General features: G+C 46.2%; 1 protein-coding gene across 8 annotated transcripts in view; it reads right to left on the bottom strand.

Moving 5' to 3' along the window:
- PRDM16 (PR/SET domain 16) overlaps positions 1 to 25656 on the bottom strand; it is a 277207-nt gene that overhangs the window by 185475 nt on the left and 66076 nt on the right. The window contains exon 1 of one of the 8 annotated variants that reach the window (XM_065696207.1): positions 8177 to 8300. The exons of the other annotated variants lie outside the window; for them this stretch is intronic. The gene's annotated coding sequence lies outside the window, so the exon portion shown is untranslated. Of the gene's footprint in view, positions 1 to 8176; positions 8301 to 25656 lie in introns of those variants that run through there. 8 annotated transcript variants of the gene reach the window in all.

Here is a 25656-nt window from a genome sequence, read left to right on the forward strand (position 1 = left end):
TCTCCGGCACAATCTCCATATAGCTCCCATCATGCAAACCAAGCCTTTGATTTCACTTCATTTCTTTAGTTATTTTAAACCTTGCAACAAAAGACTCGGGACTGCAATGCCCTTCGCTTACACCTACCAAGGGCTTGAAAACACCCACCATTTGCAGGAGTCTGTCACCAGTTTGTTTCTTACGCTGCAACTGACTGTATTTGCAGTTCATCTACCCAACACATCCAGTCTTGTTTTGTGCTTTTTCACTGACAGTCTTCTAAGAGATTTTATGTTCCTCTGATTAAACTCAGTTCTACACTTACGAAACACAGGGTCACAAAGATTTCACTGGGATGCTCTCTCTGTGTGCTTAAGGGAAGGCATGAGCCCCTCCAGAGACTAAGGATGGGCAGTGCTGGAACAAACTCAACTGGAATGTCTAAACCGACAGCTTTCACTTCTCTTCTGCATGGCTACAGGCACTTGAGACCCTGTGTTTGAAAATGGAGGCTTTAAGCATACAGCCATTTAAGCACTACAACAATATACATTAAGCACCTACTCCTGCTCCCATTGACAAACACATTAATCTCCCAGTTTTAACAGGATTAGCATCACACTCATAAATGGAAAGGTTCTCACACTTCAGGCCTTTATCCTTCAGAAGAGGAACACTTTATCACAGCATCTGTTCCACACATTGTCACCTGAGCCCCGCTGCTGTTTCTCTACCTGGTGCTTCTTACAAGGGGTCAGGGTGTTCTGCTGAGGTTCCACATCACAAATCCGGGCTTTCTAATGCCTGCAGTACAAAGGACCAAAGAAGGACCCACGCACTTGGTGCGGAGCAGCCCCCAGAACAGTGGAAATTCTGTTCTGAAAGGTCAGATAAGGTTTGCATGGCAATTTGTGCAATTCTTTGATTTTATGCACCAGACACACTCACTATACCCCATCTGAGTACACAATAGTTCTGCTTCTGCTCCTGATGACCCAGCTCGGGGTCAGAGAATCCAAATACACACAAAGGAGAAGGAAGAACATCAAATGCTAAGCTTCTCAAAAGCCTGGTGAGGGCTGAATTCTGACTTATCTCCTTGTTCACTCAGCAGCGTTGGTAACTTCTGCCACTCAGGAACATTTAAAGGGAGTTTTGGGGAAAACAGCTAAACCGCATTTTGTTTTAGCTCATCCATTATGAAGTACAACAAATTCTCTTCACAGCTGTAAGGATACTGGGAAAGAAAGGCTTCTCAAACACACTGTTTCAAGCTTCCAATACTGAGTTTAGGTGTCCCAGCATCTGCTACCCCAACTGGAAACATCAAAAGGGAAATGTCTGCAGAGAAGGATACTTGCAGCTTTCGGAAAAATTGGGTTCTTTAAGATGTTCACTATTGGAAACTTAAGCTCACTGGTTCTCTTTCAAAATGTAGACTATGGTTCATTGACTTCTTTCCTTCTGAACTGAGGATCTCAGTCAAGGGGGCTGAAAATAAGATACTTAATAGTAATTTTAAACCCCTAATTTGTTTGCCCTCCCCCATGCTCCCTACACCTTCACAATAAATCCTTTGAAAAACTGGAAAAGCTTTAGTGAAAAGACTGATGGGAAACGTTAAAAAATATCATGCGAGCAACATGGAGTTATCGCTGTTATTTTAGGCAAAACATATTTCCTGCTTTTTTCCCCCTTCAGACTTACTTGAAGCCTGCTCTAGAGCTCAGCCTTCACACTGCTCTGGCAGTGGGGGAGAGATCGCTGATGCTGGGGCTTTACCAGGGCACAAACCTGCCTCTGTAGAGGCACCTCCACATGCACAAAGCCCTGGTGCCAGTGCCCCCAGCTCAGGCTGGAGCAGCAGGTCTGTGGGGGAAGAGTTTAACCTGGTTCAGTCAGCAGCACACACAAAACCAGCTGCAATTCCATCGCTGGGGCAAGGCCATGGCACTGCTGGAGCAGCTCTGCCCTGGAGCCAGGCTGGGTCAGCCTGGAGGAGAGAAGGCTCCTGAAGGGGAGACCTGAGAGCAGCTCCAGTGCCTGAAGGGGCTGCAGGGAACCTGGAGAGGGGCTTGGGACAAGGGCCTGTAGGGACAGGCCAAGGGGAATGGCTTGAACCTGCCCGAGGGGAGGCTGAGCTGAGCTCTTAGGCAGAAGCTCTTCCCTGTGAGGGTGCTGAGGCGCTGGCACAGGGTGCCCAGAGAAGCTGTGGCTGCCCCATCCCTGGCAGTGCTCAAGGCCAGGTTGGACACAGGGGCTTGGAGCAAGCTGCTCCAGTGGAAGGGGTCCCTGCCTGTGGCAGGGGTTGGAGCTGGAGGAGCTTTAAGGGCCCTTCCAACCCAAACCAGTCTGGGATTGTAAGTAACTCGATGATTTCCGTATTCCTGGGATGGAGGATACCTTGCATAAAGACTTTGAAGCACTCATATTTTATAAAGTTCAACACTGAAAGCCCACGGTGTCACCCTCTGCACCACAAACACCTCAAAAACCACCACGGGAACCATCTCAATATACCAAAATTACTGTAAAAATCACAGAAATACTTCCATAACCGCTCCCTGGAGTCAATGAAAGGGGTCATTATTGCACCTCAGTGACCCTGTCCTACTAAAAAAAGAAATTAGTCTGTTTAATAACAGCACATAATGAAGACTGTAGAATAAAGCAGTGGATAATTTGTCAGTGATTAGAAGGTCAATGGGTCAGCTTATGAACAACTGAGTTGCTTTACCTGAGGGGAGCCACTTCTGTAACAGGAGAAAGCCCCTGCTTTGTCCAGTTATCTCCCCACTGGTGCACTATCAAAATAAAGCTGTAACTTATCAGTCATGAGGGAGGCTCCGCCAGGTAACTCCAGTGTCTATCAGCAGAGCCTGGAATGCTCACCGCTGCCTGGAAACGCCTTCAAAAAACAAGATTCGTTTTTCCAAATGCAAGTAATTTCCCTTTCTTCGGCTGCAAACTGTGCTTTCCCCCCACACTTCCCAGGGATTACATCACTGCTGCAGGAGGGGCTTTTTAGCATGGTCATCTCAAATGGGAAAGTCAGCCCAGCCAACAAAGATGCTGCTGGATTCGGTTTGTCATCTCTGCTCCGCTCACTTCTGATCCCATCCTGGCTAATTCAAGATCTAGTAAGCACAATGCCATGATGCTTTCATTGCTGAATGATCCACTGCAAAAAATGCTTCCTGAGAAACCTATAAAGGTGAATTATGGTAAATTCTGTGTTTTTCTGCAATCTTTGCTAATATCGCAGCCATGAGAGGAAGAGCCACATTCTGCTCACTGTGCACCAGCAGCAGGAAGACTCAGAGCCAGAACTGCAGGCTCATGAGATTTTCCGGGTATCCTGCACCTATTTGTATCTACATATTAGGGACCAAGTTTTGCCTTTAGATGCCTGCACCTAGCGCCACGTCAAACTCTAGTTTGTGCATAGTAACGTCATTTACGCAGGTTTCAACTGAGATTCAGACCATCTCGTGGTAGATGCCACAAAGGCAAGAACACCACAAGAGCTGTGCCCAGAAAACTTCAGCCCTGAACAAACAGAAAAACACAGACTTTTTATCCCAGTGGTACAGATGAGAAACTGAACCCTTGCGATACGAGGTGATCTGGCCAAGGCGACCAAGCGAGGGCTAGGAAACCATCTTTGCTTCCACTAAATCCTGTCTCAAAGCCTTTGCCACAAAATCATCTCTGCTTTTCACTGCCGAGGCTCACTCTGGGCTACACAAACCGCTGGATCCTACTGCCAGGGATGTCCACGGTGGGCTCTCGGGTCACCTTCAGCACGGGCACAACCCAGTCCTTCTCCTGATCCCTGCAGCACTCTCAACACAGGAGGAAGGATCCCGCAAAGGGCAAAGCGTGTTCCCTTGCAGCATCCCATCCCGATGGCGAGTTCAACAGAAGTTCCCTTCTCTCAGCACTGAGCTTCCAAATTCCTTAAGGATCACGGGTATCACCTTGGCAAAGGTTTGCACTAACAATGTGTTTAAGTGTGTGGCATAGCGTGACCTGATATTCCCATGTTTCTTTTGAAAACCTTATTCACAAGCAGACAACAAAGACCATCTCTGATCTTTGCAAAGGCTGAAAGCTTGCTCTGAACCTACATAAATGCAAATTCTTATTACTTTCATGTCAAATAAGAAAAAATAAAGTAAATTACTCCATTTCTAACCAAGATTAAAGAAGGACAAAAACATTAGCAGCGATTTGCAGCGCACATACACACACACACACAGAGAACCAGGTAAAGCATCTCTGTTTCATAAGATCAGGTTCCCTCCAGAGTCAAGGGAGAGAAAAGCTCACTGAATTTGAATTGATAATAATGTTGTGACTTGAGCTCCAAGGAATTCCCCCCCACCCCCACAACCACCCTGGGTTTTTCTCCCCTCTTTTTTGCTTAAAATAATTAAATTGGATGAGGCAAGATACCTGATCAGTTCACTTTTCCATTCCTCCTTTTCCAACGAAACAAAATCCAGCACCAACTTTGTGCAACAGATTCTGTTCTATGCCAGTGGGTCAGTGGCCAACTTAACCATAACAAATAATAGTCTAGGCTTTCAAAGTTTCAGCCTTCTTTTTTATAAGGGGAAAAAAAGGGCTCCGAGTGCTAGAAGACAGTTTGGATTTCCTCTGCCTTTTTACACTGCCAAGTCCCCAGCACATGTTCCCTCTGGCTGGCTCACACATCTCCCGGGTGAACACGTGCAAATCACAGCTTCGCAGTCCCACTGCAGCGGAGCCGGGGACAGAACTGCAGGCAGACCTGCTCTGAAACAGCATCACTCCCCAGCAGCACCGAATCCAGGTACCAGCCACATCCCCTTCTCGGCTTTGCTTTTTGCATTCTGAAACTTCAATGGCTCTGGTGGCCGAGGAGTTAAAATATTTCAGTTCTGAGTTAAGGAACAGTAAAAGTTTTAGTCCAGAGACACTTTTTTCCTCCATTCCAACGGTGATTGGCTTTCCCGGCACCTCTTTTGTTTTGAGAATTTTGGAGTATGCAGACTTGTGTAATGCAGAGATTGCTTCCAATTTAATTTAGTTGTTTTGTCTTTTATCATAATGGAAACAAGCACAGGATCCTTCTCCGGCGTTTTGCCATGTAAAAGGATGCAGACTTTGCTCTTGTGGTTCCTCAGAATGATGGGGGGAGGGAGAGCAGGGGAAGAAGAATTAAATAAGATGCTAAATAAGGGTCATAGAGAACTTCTGCACAGTGAGCAAGACCCAAAAAGCTACTCTTGGACTCTATGAATTAACATTTGCCTAAGTATTACACATCATCTGCTAGATGTCAAGCCCCAGTAATGTAGAAGAGCCCTTGCTACAACTGCTGGAGGGGAGACTGAGCTGAGCTCTTAGGCAGAAGCTCTTCCCTGTGAGGCTGCTGAGGCGCTGGCACAGGGTGCCCAGAGAAGCTGTGGCTGCCCCATCCCTGGCAGTGCTCAGGCCAGGTTGGACACAGGGGCCTGGAGCAAGCGGCTCCAGTGGAAGGGGTCCCTGCCCATGGCTGGGGTTGGAAACTATGATCTTTAAGGTCCCCTGAATCCATCTAGTCTGGGATTCTGTGATTTCCTGCAACCCAATGAGCAGGTATTCTACTTTTTGGATCTGAAATCCACTGTGGATTCAAGTGGGGAGAGATTACATTCATTCCACACTTAGCCCCTCTCTACACTAACAGATTGTGTTTTCTCTGAACATGTTTGATTTCTGAAGCATCTGCTAAATGCTTGGAGTACTCACACTCTGTTCACTGGTCTCCCAAGCAGCTCACATTAGCTTTTTGCTGCCAAGGTTTCCTCCTGCAAGTCAGTGGTAACAGTGCTTCCAAACGGACCTACGGACACGGACCTGCAGATACTCCCTGTGGGAAAGGTGGGTCGATAACCGCACATGCTACCACCAAACAGTGCCGCAGCCGGACAGCCACCCTTTCCAAACAACAGCATAACAAACCAGGACTGCTGTCTTCCCACAGTCCAACTGTTGGAACTAATCATCATTCAGGAGAAATGTGTGTGGCTGTTGGGATTTACAAACATTTGTCCAAATTCCTGGCATTCTGTCAAGCACTTCACAGAATATCACCCTACAAAGCACAAGTCAAAGTACAGGTACAGAGAACACAATCATTCCGGGTTTTCATTCCAGGTACACTCCAATCCCAACACTACTACAATTTTCCCAGTTTCCAGGATAGATGGAGGTGACAAATCCCTATGGAATGGCATGTTAAGATATTAGGGCACCTCATTTAGGTGTCAAAAGTACTTCAGCCTGGGAGAAGAGACTTGGACTTCACCAAATTCCCAGAATACAACGAGCCATCCTTCTATTTAGCCACAGGAAAAGCTCCAAGCGCTATCACACTGAGGGATGAAAGGATGAAGCCAACACTGAGCAGAAGATGTATGACTGCTTGTGCTTCATAAGCCTGCTTCTACTCTTACACACACTAGGCAAATTCATGATTTCTGGCACCAACTGCAAGGGATTATAAACCCAACAAGAAGGTTTTATCCTGCTGGACAAAGTGTGTGTCAGGATCAAATCTCCTAACCCCATTCTTCACACGTGAATAAAGATCTCTTAGTCAATATTACTGGGGTGATTTCCACTGTAGTGCTTTGTCTTGCCTTTAGTGCTCTCCACTTTACAGTAAACTAACTGATATTTCTCTTGGAACAGACGAATTGGTGCAGGAGCTGTAGGACCTGGAACATCCTTCCCAGCTCGTGGAAGGAATGCAACCGAACTGTTAACAGCAGCAACGCTCAGGGAAGACCAGGCAGACCAGGCCACCACCTGGGCATTCTGTAGCGTCCCCACAGTGACCACAGGACACGGGGGATGTTACATCCAACCTGCAGCCATGTGAACATTCACTCCTGCGTACTGGGTGTAAAAGAAATCAGCGCTCTCTGTATTAACAAACCTTATGGATGGAAACCTGCTTCAGAGATGAGGTCAGCAGCAGAAGAGGAAGCTCTGCCCTCTTGCTGGATCCTTGGAGACACTTCCTAATCAGAAAAGCACACACGTTCCCCCAGCAAGGCCTGAGAACTGCCCAAAGATGCTCCAAGTAAGAACTGGGATATATATGCAGAACTCCAGACACCCGTGCCACTTGCTGCACAGAAAGCAACATCCTCTTGATGGGCATCTTGAAAAAGGACACATTTCAAGAGAGAATAAGAAAGAACACCTTAATTTAAAAACCCATTTAAATTGACACAAAATCCTCATTTATTGACCAATCTGACAACAGACTTTTGAAGCACACATACCAAACAGGGCTTTCAATACAATCATCTTAGTATCTGCACAAACCCAGGACAGACACAGCTCTGTGCATCCGCCTGTGCAACAAAGCACCTACGTGATTCCACCTTTGTGGACGAAACGGGTTACCCAGGCCCTACGATCACTATTTTCACAACATGCCAAACACCCCAGTACTTGAGAACATGCAACACAAGCTCAGCGCATTCAGAAACTGAAACTTCTCAAAAGCTGCTTCCCAATACGTTGTGCACACCGTGTGATGTGATAATCCCTGATAAACAGAGAAAGCAGATTACATGGAATCATACCATACAATTGCGTTGAATTGTAACATGCTACAATCATGGCCCGAGATACTCAATCCTCAATGCATCAGATAAACTCAGACAGCTCCTGCTTGCTCCTTTGGCTAACCTGTTATCCCAAGCGCACAGTGATTTGCTGGAAACACGCAGAGCGCTCCTGATTACACCGTTATCCTCTCCTCTAAACACCACCCAGCAAGACAAAACACGCACCTCAGAAGGGCAAGGGTGCTTCTGCTACAGGGGCAGAGGGGTGGAGAGGCAACAAGAAGAAAGCCATGCACACAACACAACCCAAACAAAGCCAAACCCTTCTTAGGCATTTGTCCACCTGCTTGGGCCGCACAGGACTGTGGCAAAGCAAACAAAAGCTGCCCGCTATCAGCGGGTAGCACAGTTCATGGTTAACTTCAAGCAGCACAGCACACACCTCTTCACAAATAGCAGCAGCTCAAACAACTGCAGAGAGAAAGGAAACCCACACAACACACCCACAACCTTCGGAAGGGTGGACAGCCCTGGCTTCCAAAATCAAACCCCAGAGTAAACCAGACCATTGCTCTATACTTACAAGTCAACACAGCAACAGGGAAGACATGAAACACTCCCTAACCTCCACAAAGTGGAGTTCTTCAGGTAACCCGCACCTTCACCACACTGAGCCCAGAAGCCTCTGAAGATGGTTTTCTGGACCAGAAGCCTTCACCCCAACCAGCCTATGAGTCTCCGAGGTGGTGATTATCTCTAAGTGTTTGCACTTGTGCCCAGCACAACCTCGATGGGTGGGCCCTCCAACGAGGGCTCAACCGCAACAGGCAGGCACAACAGCACTGCACCAGAGAAGTAGAAGGGCATGGTGATGCTACTCCTGCTGCTGCTACAGCTTTCACACTTGAAATGCGAATTAAGTCACAGAAATGCTATCTGAATGAAGATGAACCCCCCGTTCTGAAAGGTAAATGTCCCTGCCAGGCTCTCTCCCCCTAAAACACCTATTACCAACAGACAGAAGATGCAGATCAGCTGAACCACAGGGGTAACATCGATTCCCAAGCACCAGCACCAATTTGCCAGGTGTTTTAACTGAGGACATCATTGCCACTCTTACAGGGAGCACAAGCACCCCTAAAACACTGTACCACCTGAGTAAGTGCCTAAGAAGAGGAACCTGGTGTCCAAAGCTGGACAAGCAAACAAAAACCCTGAGTCCAGACCTCAGTGTCTTGCACCAAGAACATTCAGTTTACTAAACACGTTTCTAGGAATGAGATCCCTAAATCTGTGAATTGAACACTGCAAATGAGAAAGCTCTGGGTAAAATGACAGGGCAGCAAGGAAGCCAAAGCACACCAGGAGACATCCTCCTGCAGTTTAGCTGCTAATTTGTACGGCTTCAGAAGGTCGAAGGCAATGGGCTGTTCACCTGAAATGATTCCTTTGCTTCAGACAGGTATCTCCAGACTGCATTTGGCAGCAGTGATAATCACAGAAAAGACAGCATTTACAAACACGAGTCATTAGAGCATGTTAATAACAGTGATATACAGCTATTAATAATTTCTCCATTGGATATTAATGCTGTGGGTTTGACCCTTTGCCGTGGAACATCCACACTGACAAATCTCTGCACACACAAACGTTTTTTTCAAGCCATCCTTAGTTTTAAATGGAACACTATAAAATACCTTTATTAAAGTTTGGTTTGAGATTAGCAAGAGGGCAATAGCACTGTGCCTCTCAATCTAGCGCACACATTTCCCCCCTCATGATAAAGTAAGGGAAAGCAATGTGATGGCTCTTTCCACCTTCCTGATTTATAACTGTCTATGACTATAGGTCAAATGAATGAAAAGCACCTGGGGAGCAGGCAGCAGGAGCAGGTTCTCAGCCTGATAGAACCCTGGAGTGCAGGGGAGATAGCTCGTGCGACTGCTCAGACAAATCAGGTAATTAAATGGAAACAGGCGAGATAAATTGCACTTTCTTAATTGGGTTATCAAGAAACAATAGTGACTATGAATGACCTCACTGTCTGTGTAGTCTAACACTTCTCTCTGTAGGAACTAGGAGGGAGTTACTCGTCTAGGCTGGGGTTATTGTTGGCCTAGAAAATGAATGCTTAAGAACAACTTGCTTTTTTTTCCTCTTCTCACCAGAAGCCATTACAGATACAAATCTAGGTCTGCTGGTTTGGGGGTGGGAGTGTGCATGGGATGCAAAGAAAAGAAGGATTGCATTGAAAATTAATAGCTGTCTCCCCAAAGTTAACGGATGTGCAGCAGATCATGGGTGCTAAAGCCTGGGCTTGCTCACACCCACAGGTCTGTCATCACTTGGATGGGCCAAACTAAATGCTGTGTGCTCTGTGCGTGTGCTGGAGAGAACCAACACACGGCAGCACATCCGAGACGCTGCAGAGAACACGGCGGCCAGGAGGCAAGAGACTGGGAACTGGTCACCTCTTCAGCAAAAAGCGAATTACATCCACTTCTTACCACCTTGCCCCAGAGCTGGGCCTAAGCCGAGTTCAGTATTTCACTGTTCAATAACACCGAGATCTTGATCTTATCTACTGAGCTATCACTCCGTCATGCTCAGATCCTGCTGGGAAAAAAACCCCTACCCAGAAGTGCTCTGGAGAAAACCACACCAAACAACTCCCGTGCCCCTGTGCACAGCACAGAATGACCAAGCACCGGGGTGGAAAACCAAACATACACTTTCAAAGAATATTTGAAAGCAAGAACAAGCATATGGCTTATGTTTAGAAACCTCTCTTGACTCAACAACCCCGAGGCTAGAGGCTGCGCTGAAGCCCAAGCTTCCCTTGGTCTTGGTTGCCTGTCTGCTGTTCGTTAGAACAGCCCCTTTACCCTTCCACTGAGTTAATGAATATTATGATCTTACTTGCGCTCAGTTACTAACATCCCCAAATTGATTCTAATTCCACACACACTTCCAGTTACTTCTGTTCCCTATTTACAATGCAGAAAGTGGCTGTACCCAACAAACTAACAGTAAAAACACATTACAGGATGTTTGCAGCTTGTTAGCTTAAATTTTAAGCACTTCCTCAAAGACACTGCTACCTAAAGCTACTTTTACGCAAGGTTCCTATTAAGATACCACATTCTCTATCCTTATTTTTATTCAAAATGACAGGAAACCAAAAACATCAAGTGTAGACCTTCTATTTAAGCCTCCCAGAGATCTAATGAAAAACATAACTAGGGGCTGTATCCAAGAACATGTTTAAGATTCTCTACCTAGGCAAAGGCTACCACCATTCTCCAGCACGAGACACTGGTGAGTTTGGGCATTTGGAGACCCAAACACTAATTTGAAGAAAAAGAAAGGCAGACTCTTCCATTTCTTCTGCACCTTTTATTCAAAGATCTCAGGCACTTGGGCAACATCTACCACCTCACTGAGGCAGTACTGACACGCTCTTTGTTAGCAATAAGCAACCTAAGGCACACAGAAAACAGGCCCAAGAAAGCATCCTGCCACTCCTACACAATGGATGTTTGGGGGGGAAATGGACATGAACAAAAAGGCCATATACTGGTTGACCAGTTCCAGGCAGTCACACGCTGCTTTGTGAGCGGTTCTGTGCACAGCCCTGGTCCCTACCCATTAAATATTAACACCCTGGCTGAAAACTGAATGCGTTGAGGAGGAAAAGCTGGCAAGGGTCTCCACCTTGAGAAATCTGCTCCATCAGACACAAGCTGCCTTGAAGCCCCTCCAGTCCTGCCCAGATCTGCTGCAGTGCACAGGCGAGGGCAGAACATCCCAGATGGGTTTCTCCTGCTCCCACAGGCAGAGCAACCTCCCCCCTTTTTACTTTCCATTCTTACATGAAAATCGTTCTCTTCACTTTGATGTCAATAAATTCTTCTGTGTCTGTGGATGGATTCTCCCCTCGCACAGGGGAAAAAAATAGGGGGGACTGAAAAGAGCTGCATTAAACTAAACATCTCTATAGGGTGAAGCTTAACAAGCCTGAATTTCAGCATGGCAAAGTCTTCTCATTTTATCTTGCTAAAATCAGGCTAAAATCCAAATAAATCCTCAATTATTTACAACTCTGCATTCCCTGCGAGTGACCATGTCACCGGATTCAAGCTGAGCAACAATTCCAGTCAATTTCAGCTAAAGTCAGGCCACTTTTCTCCTAAACTTCTTCTAAGAAATTAATGAAATAATCCCCCAGCTGCTGCCACAGAACTAAACCCTGCTTCTGAATTCACTCCCTCGGCTCTTCTAAAAGGAAGGAAGCCGTGCATGTTACCTCAAAAGCAGCATCGGTGGTGGATAATTCACCTTTATGTATTAGATCGATGTGTACAGGTTCGACACAAAAATACCAGTTACCACTGGGGAGATTTACATGAACCTTTCCAGGCAAGCAGGGGAGAGTTAATTATTTCTCCGGAATTTCGGTTCTGAATGGCTATTCACCCGGCTCCGTATTCCCTCTACTTTGCAATGAACTCTGCGCTTCCCCACTTTTCTCCCAGGAAGTCACAATCGAAGACAAAAGCCTGCAAACGACAGACAAGGGCAGAGGCCACGTCCAACTTTGATATCTTGTTGATAACGTATTGTACAATTAGATCAATTTGACAATTTCCATTATGGCTGATAAAATATTTATTGAGCCTTGGAGATGATGTCTGATCCCTGCGCCATTTGTTTTACTAATGGGGGAGATATTTACCAAATCAGTAAAAAGCATTCAAATTTCAGATCCTCATAGCCTCCCCAACATTAGATTTGCAAATTACTGGCTGAAGCCATAAATTACAGCATAGCACAGCCAGACTGATGCCAAGCTGACAAGGTAGGTAGATGGCTTGCGATGACATTGTTTCATAGAAGCATTAATCATAGCAGGAAAGAAAATACTCTCAAATTGGTCCATAAGTCTAAATATTAAGGAATGAGAAGCAGGTTGCCGGCAGATAGCTTTAGCTGCAGCTGGAAAATTAGGAAATGAAAAACCCTTTCTATTATTTAACAAATCATCTTAATAATGTTTTACGCTGTAGTGCCAGCAAGCAAACGAAATTCCTATTCTCTTCCATTTGCTCTTTATCCTCATTGCTCTTTAATAGGAATATTAATAACCTGAGGGTTGGTGCAGATGCAGCCCAAGCTGTATTTTTCTCCTGCCATAGGTTAACGAAAAAAAAAAGGAGAAACACTGAGAGAAAATAAAATCTTAATTCCCATGTTTAAACGTTTGCGTTGTCAGCAACACGAGCACAGAGGGGCTGTAGCTCCCCTGCTACTGTTATGTTCAAGGTCAAGCGCACAGTTACTTATGTGCGGGCCAAACTTATTCAAATCCCACAAATCAGATAAAGCGCAGAATCCAGCTTACCATGGAACACCGAGACAGAGGTCTGTAATCTGAGGAAAAAATATACGTTTATCATTGCTGATTAAGTACAAGCCCTGCTGATTAATTTGGAGAAAACCACCACCTTACAGGGATGATTATACAATGAACAGCTTAAAATGCCTCCCTGCTAATAGCATTGTCAAAACCCAGAACCTTACAGTACGTTGGCCAAGGGAGATTCATAGCATGCCAGGACTAAAGTAAGTTGAAGGTGACATGTTTGTCTAGCAGACATAATTAAAGGTATAATATTGGTGCTAAAGGTCAGAGTTGTAGAGTCCTAAGGCAAAAGCACTTTGAAAGAAAAAGCTCTGAAATAAGGGAATGAAGAATGATGCTGGTCAAGAGTCTGACACCTCTCTAGCTAAACGCGCAAAGGTTTGTCTCAGCAGGACGGATGCTCACATCTTCCTACCTTGTACCAGCAAAACTGCCAGGTCACGCAGGGTTCACAAGTCCCAAGCACTAAAGCGCTGTGCCTCGGTAGTTCCCATTGCAACATGCTCATGATTTCCAACAGAACTCAACACCCGCTGCGCATCCCAGTCTGCAGAAAGCTTCAGCTATTGCTCAGTGCTGAAACAGAATTTGGGCATCACAACACATCACAACCCCAAGCTTCTACACACCCTACTGGTATTAGGCATCTACTCTCCCTTTAGAAAATGATGGGAAAGCTGGATGAGGACACATAAAGGACCATGATACTGAGCAGGAAGCACTTACAGAGTTAGTAAAAAGTGCTAAAGAATGGGTCTGACTTAAGCTTTGTCTCTGTCAAAAGCTTCAGCACGAGCTCTGTCATCAGGATTTGTGGGTTCCATCAAAACAAGCGGCAGAAGATGACCGTAATGGTCTTCCATTGAAAAACTCGTCCTGCTGCTCCCAAGGGAAGGCGTCATTTCCTTTTTTCACTGGGGAAAAATGCCTTACTCACTGGGGCCTGCTCACTGTCAGCCTTCCCCCTGCAGAAAGCGACACCGCAAGAAAATGTCCCCATCAGCTACACTATTGCCTAAGGGTTTAAAGACACTCTTCCCATCAGCTCACTGTGCAAGTAACATACTAACTGCATCTTCTCAGAACAGTCTCTGAACTCTGAAGAACCCTAATTCAGCGCTGTCAAAAGGAGCAAGGAGAGGCGTCGCAGGTCTCAGGTGAGTCCCTGGCAGGGTTACTGGACAGAAGAGTGACACAAGCAGCGTATCTCAAAATACAGTAATGTTTCTTACAGTGGACATTCTGAGGATGCACATCACCAGCCACGCACCTGAAACACTGAGCTGGATGATACCTCTTAACCTCCACAGCTCCTGCTTGATACAAGTTCCCACTTCTCTTACATGAGAATTCAAACTGCTGCATTTTAGCATTTGACAAGTGATGACACGAGGTGAAGGGGGAGAAAATTCACCTCCATGCTCTTAGGAAAGCCCTTGTTACCCTTGTAGATAGAAATAGTTTGGCATGTGTAAAACATGAAGTGTTGGAACCTTCACTCAGGATGCTCTGAGGTACACAAAAAGGTTGAACCCTTTATTGCTATCAACATCTTAAAATCTCACACAGCTTTCCAAAGGCACCCTTATGCTCATGTGGTCCCCCGTACATTTTGCCAGACCACCACACATTTGAAAGCTATAAATCCCCCTTCACTCCCCAACACCCTCACTTAGTAACCCACAATGGCCAAGGGAGACGGTTACTACACCTTTAAGAGTGAAATCTCAAAGCAGTGCTGTCTGTTTTGTTTGAGATAGCAAAGTTATTGTCCTTTGTGCTGTCTGGCAAGCCCTTATGTCCCTTGGATTTATCTCACACACATGATGCAGCTTTGTGGAGGGGATCGGGAGAGACTTTGCATTCCTCTGGTAGGATGATATGAGTTTCTATCTAAATCTGTTCCATATGACCCACCTCACATGGTTAGTGTCTCGCCGATTCACTTGTAAAGGTCAAGAAGTAGTTCAGCTGAGGCTTCAAAGTCAAAGGGTTTGCTAATAAAAAAAATCCTACTGATAGAACCAGGACTTTATAAAGACACTGAGAACACTCCTCATTCTGTTGTACACTTATTTAAGGACCACCAGAGACACAGGTGCAAGGCTGAGGCTTTATGCGCGGGACTGCAGGTGCGGTGCTCAGTGTCTCACCACCTTTCTACCTTCGATATCTGAGCCTTAAAACAATCTGGGATAATTAAAATCCTTCCAAGCCCAACAAAATCTGCTAAGTCAAGAGAAGAGGGTTGGAGGTAGATAATCACATTGCTAATAAACTACCAAAAAGGCAGATGAAGCTATTTTGTTTTGCTGCGCTCCACATGCTTTGGAGAGACTACACACAACTAAGATGAACTGCTTCATCTGATGGCAGCTCTCCCAGCGTCTCCCACGGCAAGCAGAGCTGGTCCCTGTACAGTTGAGTCCACAATTCTAAGGCTTACAGCTAGAAAGGCAGAAAATGAAAGGCAAGATAAAATGACAATACAATTTATCCTCCATGGCCAGCGCAATCACTAAAATCTGGAAGCCGATTATTGCACATCAAGTCGATGGGGCTGTAATATACAGTTATGTTTATCAAGAACTGGTTTAGAGTCACAAACTCATTTCACACAGACCACCAGCCAAGGGCAGAAGGAAAAGGGCTTGGGCAATGCCCTGTATATAGCCTACATGCACTAAAGAACTACCATCACCATTTGAAATCCCCACAATATTGCAAATTCAGAAGTAGCTTTCATCCTTTAAAATGAAACAGCAAAATATTAACACCTGAATACACCCTGATTCCATACCAGGCAGCAGCACAGACCTAAGTACCTCACACCAGCACCTTAACTTCCTAACCTATAGCTGCTTAGCACATGTGCCATCTGCCCGTGCGTATCATGAAGGTCTCCAAGCTACCTAAGGGTAAGGTTTAGGAACGTGTATTCATTTTCAGAGGTCACACGAACATGCAGAAGCCTAAGTGCTATTTACAAGCAGTGGCATCTGTTATCCATACCTTAACACCAGGTCAGTATTCATATAATGAATCCAAGGCTCATTTATACTAGCACTGGGAAGATCATTGCCCCAGTTTTTTCCTCTCCTTTACAGCAAGGTTTCACAAACCTGTCTCTCCAACAGACCTTGTGGGTGGCCAGTGTTTTCCCTGATGCACTGGCAACTTCGACTTTTAATCCCCCTGCTAATACCCAGCCTTATTTGCTTTCCTGGCGATAGATAAGTCATGTTTCTGGGTCCCGCACACAGTGACCGGACACCACCTCTCCGTGGCTTGCAAGCAAGCTCCATTGCAGAACAAAAGGCAGTCTGTTTGGTCACCCTTCCTTCAGAGAGGCTTAAGGACATTTTTGTCATTTTTGAACAGCTAATATCTTGCAGAGGAAAGAAAAAAATAAAAGTTGTCTAATCTCTTTAAATTTAATCTTTACTTTTTGAAAAATCTGAGCCCAGATGCTTAGTGCTGGACTATGTTCCATTAGACTAATTAGGTCAAGATTACCTACAACGGCATGACTCCACCAACTCAATTTAAATTCCCTCCCTCCCGTCCCTAACCTTGCACGAGTTGGAAGGTTTTATTCCCTTTTTCCTTCTGCTCCCCCAGAGAGCACTAAGTGTGTGGGCAGCTATGATTAACTAATCAACAAAGTAAAACCTGAATGAATACTGCAGGGAAGCCCAAGGGATCCTTCTCCTGGTCTTCAGTATCAGTCCACACCAGACAAAACTGTACTAGCGTCACCTGACTTCAGGACACCCATGCTCAATGGCACTGCTAAAAACACCTGCTTAGATTCTGGTATTTTGCTTCATTTATATCATGGATCCAACTTTGCTCTTTTATTAGTCAACAGCTGCCTGTTAATGGAAAAAGACAGATGGTATTTTTATTTCTTTTCTCGCTTTTGGGGGGATTTCACAAAGTTTTAAATATTTTATACCCACTAAAGCCAGTAACAATGAGTTAAAAGCACTGCAAAATGTAAAACAGTTTGTGTTTTGAAAACCAAACTTCTAACCGATGTGCAACGCTGCTTAGCTATGGAACACCCACCACTATCTGCTGCATCAGCTCATCCACCTGCCCCTCGACCAACCTCTGCGGATGGGTTCAGTCCTGTATTTTTCCAATTAGAATTTCTCATTTCCTTCACAACCGTGGCTGTTTGCTTCACTGGTTCAAGATTAACCCAAATACCTGAGAAAACACAGGATACATTACACACCCCCCACCCCAAAAAAACAAGGGGTTCCCAACTCACCTCAGTATCTAACCCTCACAGACTGCACGGTCCTTCTGAAAGGCTCCTTTAAACCACTATGGAAAAGGTCCCTCAAGTTTCATGCTACCCAAGCTTCGGAACTAATTATTCCAAGCGATCAAACAAAACAAAGATATTTATTTTCACTGGGATCCTTCAGAACATGAATGAACAATCTTAATCTGTTCTTTCCCCATGTGCTTATTATATGATTCTTCACAGATTGACAGCATTTTGGTGAGGAGTATGAGGCTGGGTTGAGTCAGGTATCCTGGGCTCGGCGTCTGCTTTGCACTCCCACAATTTACTTGATCCCGATGACTAGAGCCATGCTTTAGGAAAGGCTTTATCAAAATTTCTAGTTATCTTCAGGGTAAAGGCTTTGAGAAAGTCCAAAGTGCCACTGAATCTCAGCCGAGTAAGCCTAAAGCAATTAATTTTCCACCCTACAATCATTTAAACCCAAGCATAACTTTGCACACTTATTTACCCTGTGATGTGCATCAACTGTGGGCTTCTTGTCATTTCCTTTTCTTAAAAACATGTTTTATCCAACTTAATATGGAATTTATTTAAGACACAGGATCAGTTATTAATATGTTCTTTCAAATTTTGGAAGATATGAATATCTTCCTTGGCTGAACAGCATAATAGTCCATTTATCATCGAGAAGAGCCTCCAGAGGAATGAGATTTTTATTTCAAATACACTTTCGCAGCTATTGGAAAAGATTCAGCATTTTTCTTGGAGAAATATGTCATTAAAGTAGAAAGATGAGGGAAATGCTTGTATGCAACACAGGCTTTTCTCTGATAGCAGGCTGGTGCCCGTCTGGACAGATCCCTGAAGACATAAGCAATCCCAATTAAATCAAGAGCATAGAGCTCTGCCTACACAGAGCTGATGTCTAGATCAAGACCTTGGAATGTCAGCTTCGAAACTTCCCTGGCAATTGCATCACACATCCTAGTGATATGAAAAAGCTCCAGTGCAGGCAGGCACTTCCCTCCTCCTCCTTCTATTTAGTGACTGCTACCTCTAGGGGGAAAAACCCAACACACCAAAACATAAAACCCCAACTTTTAACCCCCCTAACTGCTGCACTCAGTATAGGAAAGTGCGAAAGGAGCAAATCTGAGATGTGCTGTGAGTGGGCTGCAGATTAGCTCAGTTCGGCCTCACCATATTCTGTAATATTTCAGTGAATTCTATGGCATGAAATACAATACATATTTGATCTCACACAAACCGTAGTGAAGTAATAAATATTTCCCTACAGAACAATTTTCCTGTAAGCAGAGATTTACTGTAACCCAAATCACAATTTACTCATTTCAAAGCATTAAAAACTAATCAGACTCTCACTAGAACTTGGATCACTGGAAGAGGCGTCCACAGCACAAATGCTCTCCCAGACAGCATCCACAGTGAGAAAACGGCTATAGATGTTTTTCAATCGCTAAGCTGGGGGGCGGGGGATTTTTGTTCTCTTTCTAGCCATCTAGAAGACAGGAAAAAATAAGATTATTAAAAGGAAAACAATAAACAATAGCGCTCGTTTAGAGACTGGGCGGTTATGTTTAGAACGAACGTTTCCAGAATAAAACCGTCAGGAACTGAAGACAATCACACTTGGGTCAAAGAAAACTTTTCCAAGTGAAACAATGAAAACTGTACCGGGCGCAGCACAATTCCACCGCCTGGTAAAGGTTAATTCTCTTTCCTCACCCTCACAAACCCAGAAAAAAAGGGATGTATTCGCTGCATGGAGAACTGTTCAACAAGATTATCCCAATAACCCAAAATTATGCGGAGCAAAGAGAACAATATTCAAGGAAAACCTGTGTAAAAAAAAAAAAAGTATTTGGGGAAGGTGGGCTCCTGGCAAGCACAAACACAGCCCTTAATGGATTTTTTAATAACTCTGCGCCACGCAGTAATAGGGAACCACCTGCCAAAAGCACAGCAAGGTCAAGCAAGCGTCACATCCATGTTACAGCCAAAGAAATTCTGAGATCGTCTACTCTGACCTTCCACAGCAACCACAGCTGAAACCCTCTCCTACAGCAGCACGGTGGCTCTGCGGCTCCCTTTCTGTCCGGTCTGCTTTTCTTTTTCCGTTACTTGAACGTGCTTATTTTGTTGCACATAGCACCTAAAATAAACACAAGCATTTTATGATGCCCACGCTTCTCCCCTTCCCCAGCAGCCCTCTTCGCCGCGGCCCCAGCTGCGATTCCACCATTGTTTGGGGAGGGAGGGTGTCATAACGCACTTGGAGCGAACCAAACCCGAAGGCAGCAGAGCAAACGATACAGTGCTCGTGTAAAGGCAACCACTTCGCCGGCGTTCCCCTGCCAGCAGCGCAGGGGAGATGCCGAGAGCGTGCGGGTGCCTGCACCGGGGAGAGCACGAGTGCGCCTGCACAAGCGGTGCCCGTGCTTGTGCTGCTCCTGGACCCGCCGTGCCCACACGCACCTTCCCCCAGCTCAGCCCTGCGCAGGATGCTCTAACTCGCTCCCTCCAGCCCGCTCCCCGTGCAAGCGGCACACCTCCACCAGCCACGGCCAGGGCTGCCCCTTCCCCTCCTGCCTGCCAAAGGGGCCGTTACGTGTCCCACAGAGCCAGCAGAAGGGCGCGGGGGGCACCTCCGGGGTGGCCCCACATCTGGCCTGGCTGCTGCCCGGGCAGGTGGCCCACGACAGGCCCCGTCCCTAGGCCGGGCCCTGCTCCGGGCCTCACGCCCTCGGGCCAGGCCGGGCCCTTCTCCGGGCCTCATCCCCTCGGGCCAAGCCCGGTCCCGGGGCCGGGGCCCTCCCGAGGCCTCGCCCGTCGCGGGGCCGAGGCGCGGGGTCCCGCTGCCGCCGAGCCCCGCGGGCGCAGCTCCCCTCTGGGTCCTCGGGGCAGGTCAGCATATTTAAACAGTTGTATATTCAAAGACCACAATGGAGGGAAGAGAATTACCTAAGGACAGGGTTAGCCCGTTTGATCAATGCACAATCAGATAACTGCTCCAGCTTTTTTACAAGTCTTTAAGCAAAGATCAGCCACTCAAATTCTAATTCCTTTTGCTAATTAAGCAGCCTGTTAATTGCTCTCGGGGTCTCTAATGCCATGTCATTATGCTTTTTAACAGCCTGCTTGACATCAATAGGGCTGCAAGCTCCACACAAACAAAGCGGGCATCTAGCACTTACTGAATTAGGCTAATGCCGGCATTGGGGCCGGGCACTGGCACGTCGCCTCCAGCGGGCGGCATTTCATTATCATTTCATCATCGCTCCCGGGGGAAACCCACCAAAACCCACACAAATCATTGTCAAAGGCACGCTACGAACGCTCGGCACTCACCGGGGCGGGCAGCGGAACCGGAGCAGGGAGTCCCGCCTCGCCCGCTCACCTGAGCCCCGGGGGCAGCCCGCGGGGCCCGGCTGCGGGCAGGGCGCCATGCGCCGGCCTGGGGCTGGAGCACACCGTGCGGCTGCAGCCGAGGGACTCCGGTTTCCGCACTCCGTTACTGCGGGAGGAATTCCGCCGGTGAAGCGCGGAGCGAGGGGCCGTGCCCGCCTGCCCACACCAGGGCAGCGGCGCGGAGCGCGGTCCGGGGGTCCCGGGCCGGAAAGGCTGCCTGCAGCCGTGGGGAACGCGCAGGGCCCCTGCCGAGCACAGCGAGGGAGGAAACGGGGTGTGAGGGGTCCCCGGGGTGCCATGGGGGACACCGAGCCCCGCCGCACAGCCCGGGGGTCACGGAGCGCCCCTCGGAGGGCGAGGGAGCCTTCAGGGTGGATCCAGCGCTCATTGCCAGAGCCCGACACGCAGCGAACGCACGGCTCCGAGGGGCTTCGCACCCCAGAGACACCTCTGCAACAAGCCTGAAGCGTTCTCTCTTGCTCTGCCTCGGCCATCACGCACCGCAACCCCGACCACACGGGACTTCAGCTGCACTCCTACCGCAGCTCACACCATGGCACAAGCTGCTTTTAGCGCTGCTTGTGAAGTAAACACACTCCAGCTGAATGCGTCTTCCCCGTTCGTGACCAGCCACCATTCCTGACGACAAACAGGCTAGAAAACAGCCTCGAGTTCTCTGCCTGTCAGGAACAGCGCTCACAGACAGCACCGAGCTCTTGGCATCCCTCGTGTTAGTATCTGCATGACCCACACTGCAGTTGAAGAGTCGCTGTTATAACGCATGGAAAATACTTTCAGCAATACTAATACATAAATTGTATTAAGTTGCAGGACAGCCCAGGCTTGGGGAAAGTAAAATACCATGGACAAGCTGCAAGACCAGACTGAGATCTCCACTGAAGCAGTCAAAACAAAGTAACTAAACCGAAGTGCCAGTTGTGCTGGATACACCCGAGCTTAAGTGCTCTTGTTTCAGTCTTGATTTCTGCCAGTAACCTGAGTGAAGAATTCTGCAGACAGCGATGCCTCAAAACCCCCGGTAGCACAGCAAAAACAACTCGTAGCCTGTGTTCCATAAGGGGCAACAGGTAGCAGCTTTTATAAATGCTGAGCATCAGTTAAGAGCACAAGAAACAGTTATAATTAAAGCTGAATTAGGGAACACACCTCTTTTCTCTTGCGGACCAGATGTTTGTTTTCCACTATCAGGCCTTTGACTGACTCTTGATGCAGAAATCTGGTGGCTGGACAAAACAATTGTAGATCCCAGGGCTTGGGTTCCCATAAAAGAGCAGCAGCCCTGCTTCCCCCTTAGTGCTTTTAGCACAGGTTCACACTCCTCTGAGTAGCATTTTAAAGCAACTGGTCTCCCAAACTCTCTGTAACCTTAAATAACACTTGATCGCATCCAGAGATGCATCTTAGGTAGACAAACTGACTTGACTTAGTAGGTGCCTGCTTGGGACTGCGTTTCATTCCTGAGCTCCAAGAATAAAGCTGTGGGTAAGCCTGGCAGGAACTTTTGTCTGAGTTTTCCCAGTTTCTCAAGCAAACCACAGCTCCAGCTGAAAACAGCTAAAACTGTGCTGGGTCAGGAACCTTGTCTGAGAGAGAATGGGAATTTCAACCAGCACCCCTCTCCTTGCAGGTGAATCCTGTACTGTCAGGCTGGAAAACACGAACCCCTGCACCAGGGAACTGGTGGCACAGAAGCATTACAACTGCCCACCTGGGGTGGTTTTCAGGTTGAGGGAGACCCAGACTTTATTTCCAGCTCCAGAGCAAGCAGACAGAGATCGGAACCTGCACCTTCATCCCAAGCAATTGCCCTAAATACTAAGTATTCAGGAGAGCAAATCTCTCTGGAATTTAATGCAAATGCTGAAAGAGCTTTGTTTTGCCCCAGGTACATTTTAAACAAAATATGTAACGTGCGTTATTTTTCAGTAACAAGGTTCCTGTGCGCTAGCGCACAGTGCAGCCAGGCTCCTCTGACCCACAACTCCTCACACACCCCTTCCCCACTTCTTTTTCATTATCTCCTCTTCTGCTCTTCAGTGCAATCCATCTTTCACTTGGCCTCTTCCCCCTCTTTCCCTTCGTTCCTTACTCTGTCCATTTTCAAACAGCAGTAGCAATACCCTCACTATTGCTGACAGCTTCCATCTGGTTGCTATCTCCCCAAGCTAGCTGTAGTCTGGGAAACTCTCCACGCTGTCCTCTTCCCCTCACCATTTCCTCTGCGGCTCTGGCAGGGCTGGCTCGTGCTCTTCAAACAACTGTTGGAATAATGAGATGGGACGAGCAGGCTCTGCCCGGATATCTGCACTGAGCTGTACCCACAGCCTGGAATGTTTCTGTTCCAGTGGCACCAGAACTCATCTCAGACTGCTTCCCTTTAAGCTTTAGTTGCCCTGATCAATCTCTGCAGCTCAGACTGTAGCTCGTATCAAATGTGCCTAGTTACTAACTCAGTTAAAAGACTCATTTCAGCTTCATTTTGTTTCTCAAGTAAATTTTGGCACATCAGAACGAGACACAGAAATATTTAGTTTATGACCTTCTGCATGGTCGGGTTGACTAAGGAACAGCTATTGCTGATATCGTACAGAATTAACCCTCTGGCTGCTATTTAATTTGTAAATGAGAAGAGCATCTGTGATCTCCCAAATATGCTGTTGTCCTTACATGGAAATAAACTGCAGTCCCTAAGTGTGCCCATTTAGGTACAGATATTTATGTGCATGCATGTGACAGGTAAAAATGCATACACACCGAATTTTATGCATCTCCTATGTCTGCTTCAGGATAGCAACACAATTAAGCCACCGTGACCGAGACAGTTATCCATACAGTCAGTAAAATGAGATGTCCACAGTATGCTGCCGAGCCTCTGAACATGTGGGAATAGGGCACAAGAACTCCGCAGAGTCATGCAGCTAATGAGCAATAAATACACACTGGCACACCCTCATCAATTTTAAAGTCTTGGTATGAAAAGAATGTAATTAATTAAGATATGTTGATTTATAAGAGGTGACATAACAAGATGGATAGAGAAATCTTTTCCTTCCAATCTGTCATGGTTTCTCTCCAGAAGACGGCCCATCGTGTGACGATGCCCTCCTTGGACAGCCATAAAGGAATGGGCTTGGGGTTTGTTCTGGTCTTCCCCGCTGCTGTAAGGAACATAAACTTCCTTTCCAACACTTATTTGCATTTGGCACAATTATGTTTAAAGTGAAACAGTTCTAAAGATACAAAAGGGGGAAAAAAGAGCTGAAAAAATTATATTTAGAAAACTCCTTTCCCCTTTTTCACTGTATTACATTTCTGCACATCGAAACATAAGCCCTGTTTCCCTTTCTCCCCCCTTCAGTCAGATGACTTCTCTGTAACTTGGCACACAGACAGTCTGGTATAAGACAGGACTGGAGCATTTGTTGAGTCAAGATGTTTAATTTTTTTTTCACTCACATAATGATCCCTTTTTCCCTCCAGCCACTTGAGTTTTGTTTATGTTGCTTGAGCCCTAAACTAATACATGAATTCTCCTCCCTGCCAAGATGACGACTTCGGCACCAGGCGAGATGAGCCGGAGAGGCTACGTTCACTTTTAAGGAGAGAGGTATTTTAAAAGACTTCTTCCCCGTTGTGACAAATGAAACGCGTTAAGGGAAACGACTGCTGTTGCGAGAGCTACCGGACCTCAAGGAGGAACCGAGAGTTTTCTTTTCTTTGCAAGCACTTGACTTTTGCTAGGGGGCACCTTGCTCCTGTGCCAACTCTGCCCTATATGTTATTATGCCTAGAACAAAAGGTGGCAGTGATTAGAAGGGGGGGAGTTGTGCTCAAAGAAACTGAGTCATCAGATAAATTTGATACCATTAAGTGGTTCTAAAAGGTGGGATTTTTAAAAAGGAGAATAACTGCTTCAATATCTTGGGTTTATCCTGTCAAGGAAAGATGAATGAGAACTACAGCTACTTTCACTCAGGCTAGACATGTAAACCTTGTACTTAATGACTGATGAGCAAAATCTTTTCTCTTCCAAGTGCAGATGGGCAAATCCCTCCTAATTACAAAACACAAGAAAATCTAATTTTACCAACAGAAAGCAGCGCACTGGCCAAAAGTTTCCCAAGCAAGAGCTTTAGGTGCTCGTGGAAGGCAAAAGAAAAAGGCAAACAACATTTCCTATAATGTGATCCATATTCTACCACATGCACATTTAATATAGAAGTTATATTTGATATATACCGCCTTAGCATTTTTCTATTTTAACTGAAAGCCTTTTGTTCTGTCAAGATTATAGTAGGATTTGCTTTCATTTTTCATGATGTTTCACTCAATACATCACTAACATTAGCAGGACTTAATAAGCGTCCACCTTCTCCTTCCCCCCGCCCTGCCCGAGGTCTTTTGATGCATATTCCTCAAGAATCGTCAGATGTTTGACACTGTTTGAAAAGCAGCCTCTCCGCAACCTGGTATCAGAGATAATGAAGAGGACCAGCCTGTAAAATGCTGCGTGGCGCGAGCAACACAGTAAGCAAAGTGTTGTGCAGCTTTAAATCCTGCCCTTGGTATGGTCTCTGTAATGGGCTTCCCTTCCTCCTTTTTCTCTGTTGCAGATTCACATCTGTTTCTCTGCATTTTGAAACTGTGTTCATTTTTCACTGCTGCCCTTTGTCCCACACTTACTAGCTCTCGCCAAGGGCTTCATTTCACTTATTCAATAAGCGAGAGGCACTGCAGACTGGAGAGAGCTTTAGGACAAAGCTCAAACTTCTATTAGGCCTCAACAAAAATGTTTTTGTTCCCCATCAAGGAACTTTTTCCTATTGCTTCTTGTTGGTTTGTTTTGGGTTTAATTAACGTTTGCCATTTGTAATTGCCCAAACAGCTGCAATTTCAGAGCTTTAAACCAAAGTAAAAAAAAAAAGAGATG

This window comes from Lathamus discolor, chromosome 16 (assembly GCF_037157495.1).
Source record: "Lathamus discolor isolate bLatDis1 chromosome 16, bLatDis1.hap1, whole genome shotgun sequence".
NCBI classification, from domain to species: Eukaryota; Metazoa; Chordata; class Aves; order Psittaciformes; family Psittacidae; genus Lathamus; species Lathamus discolor.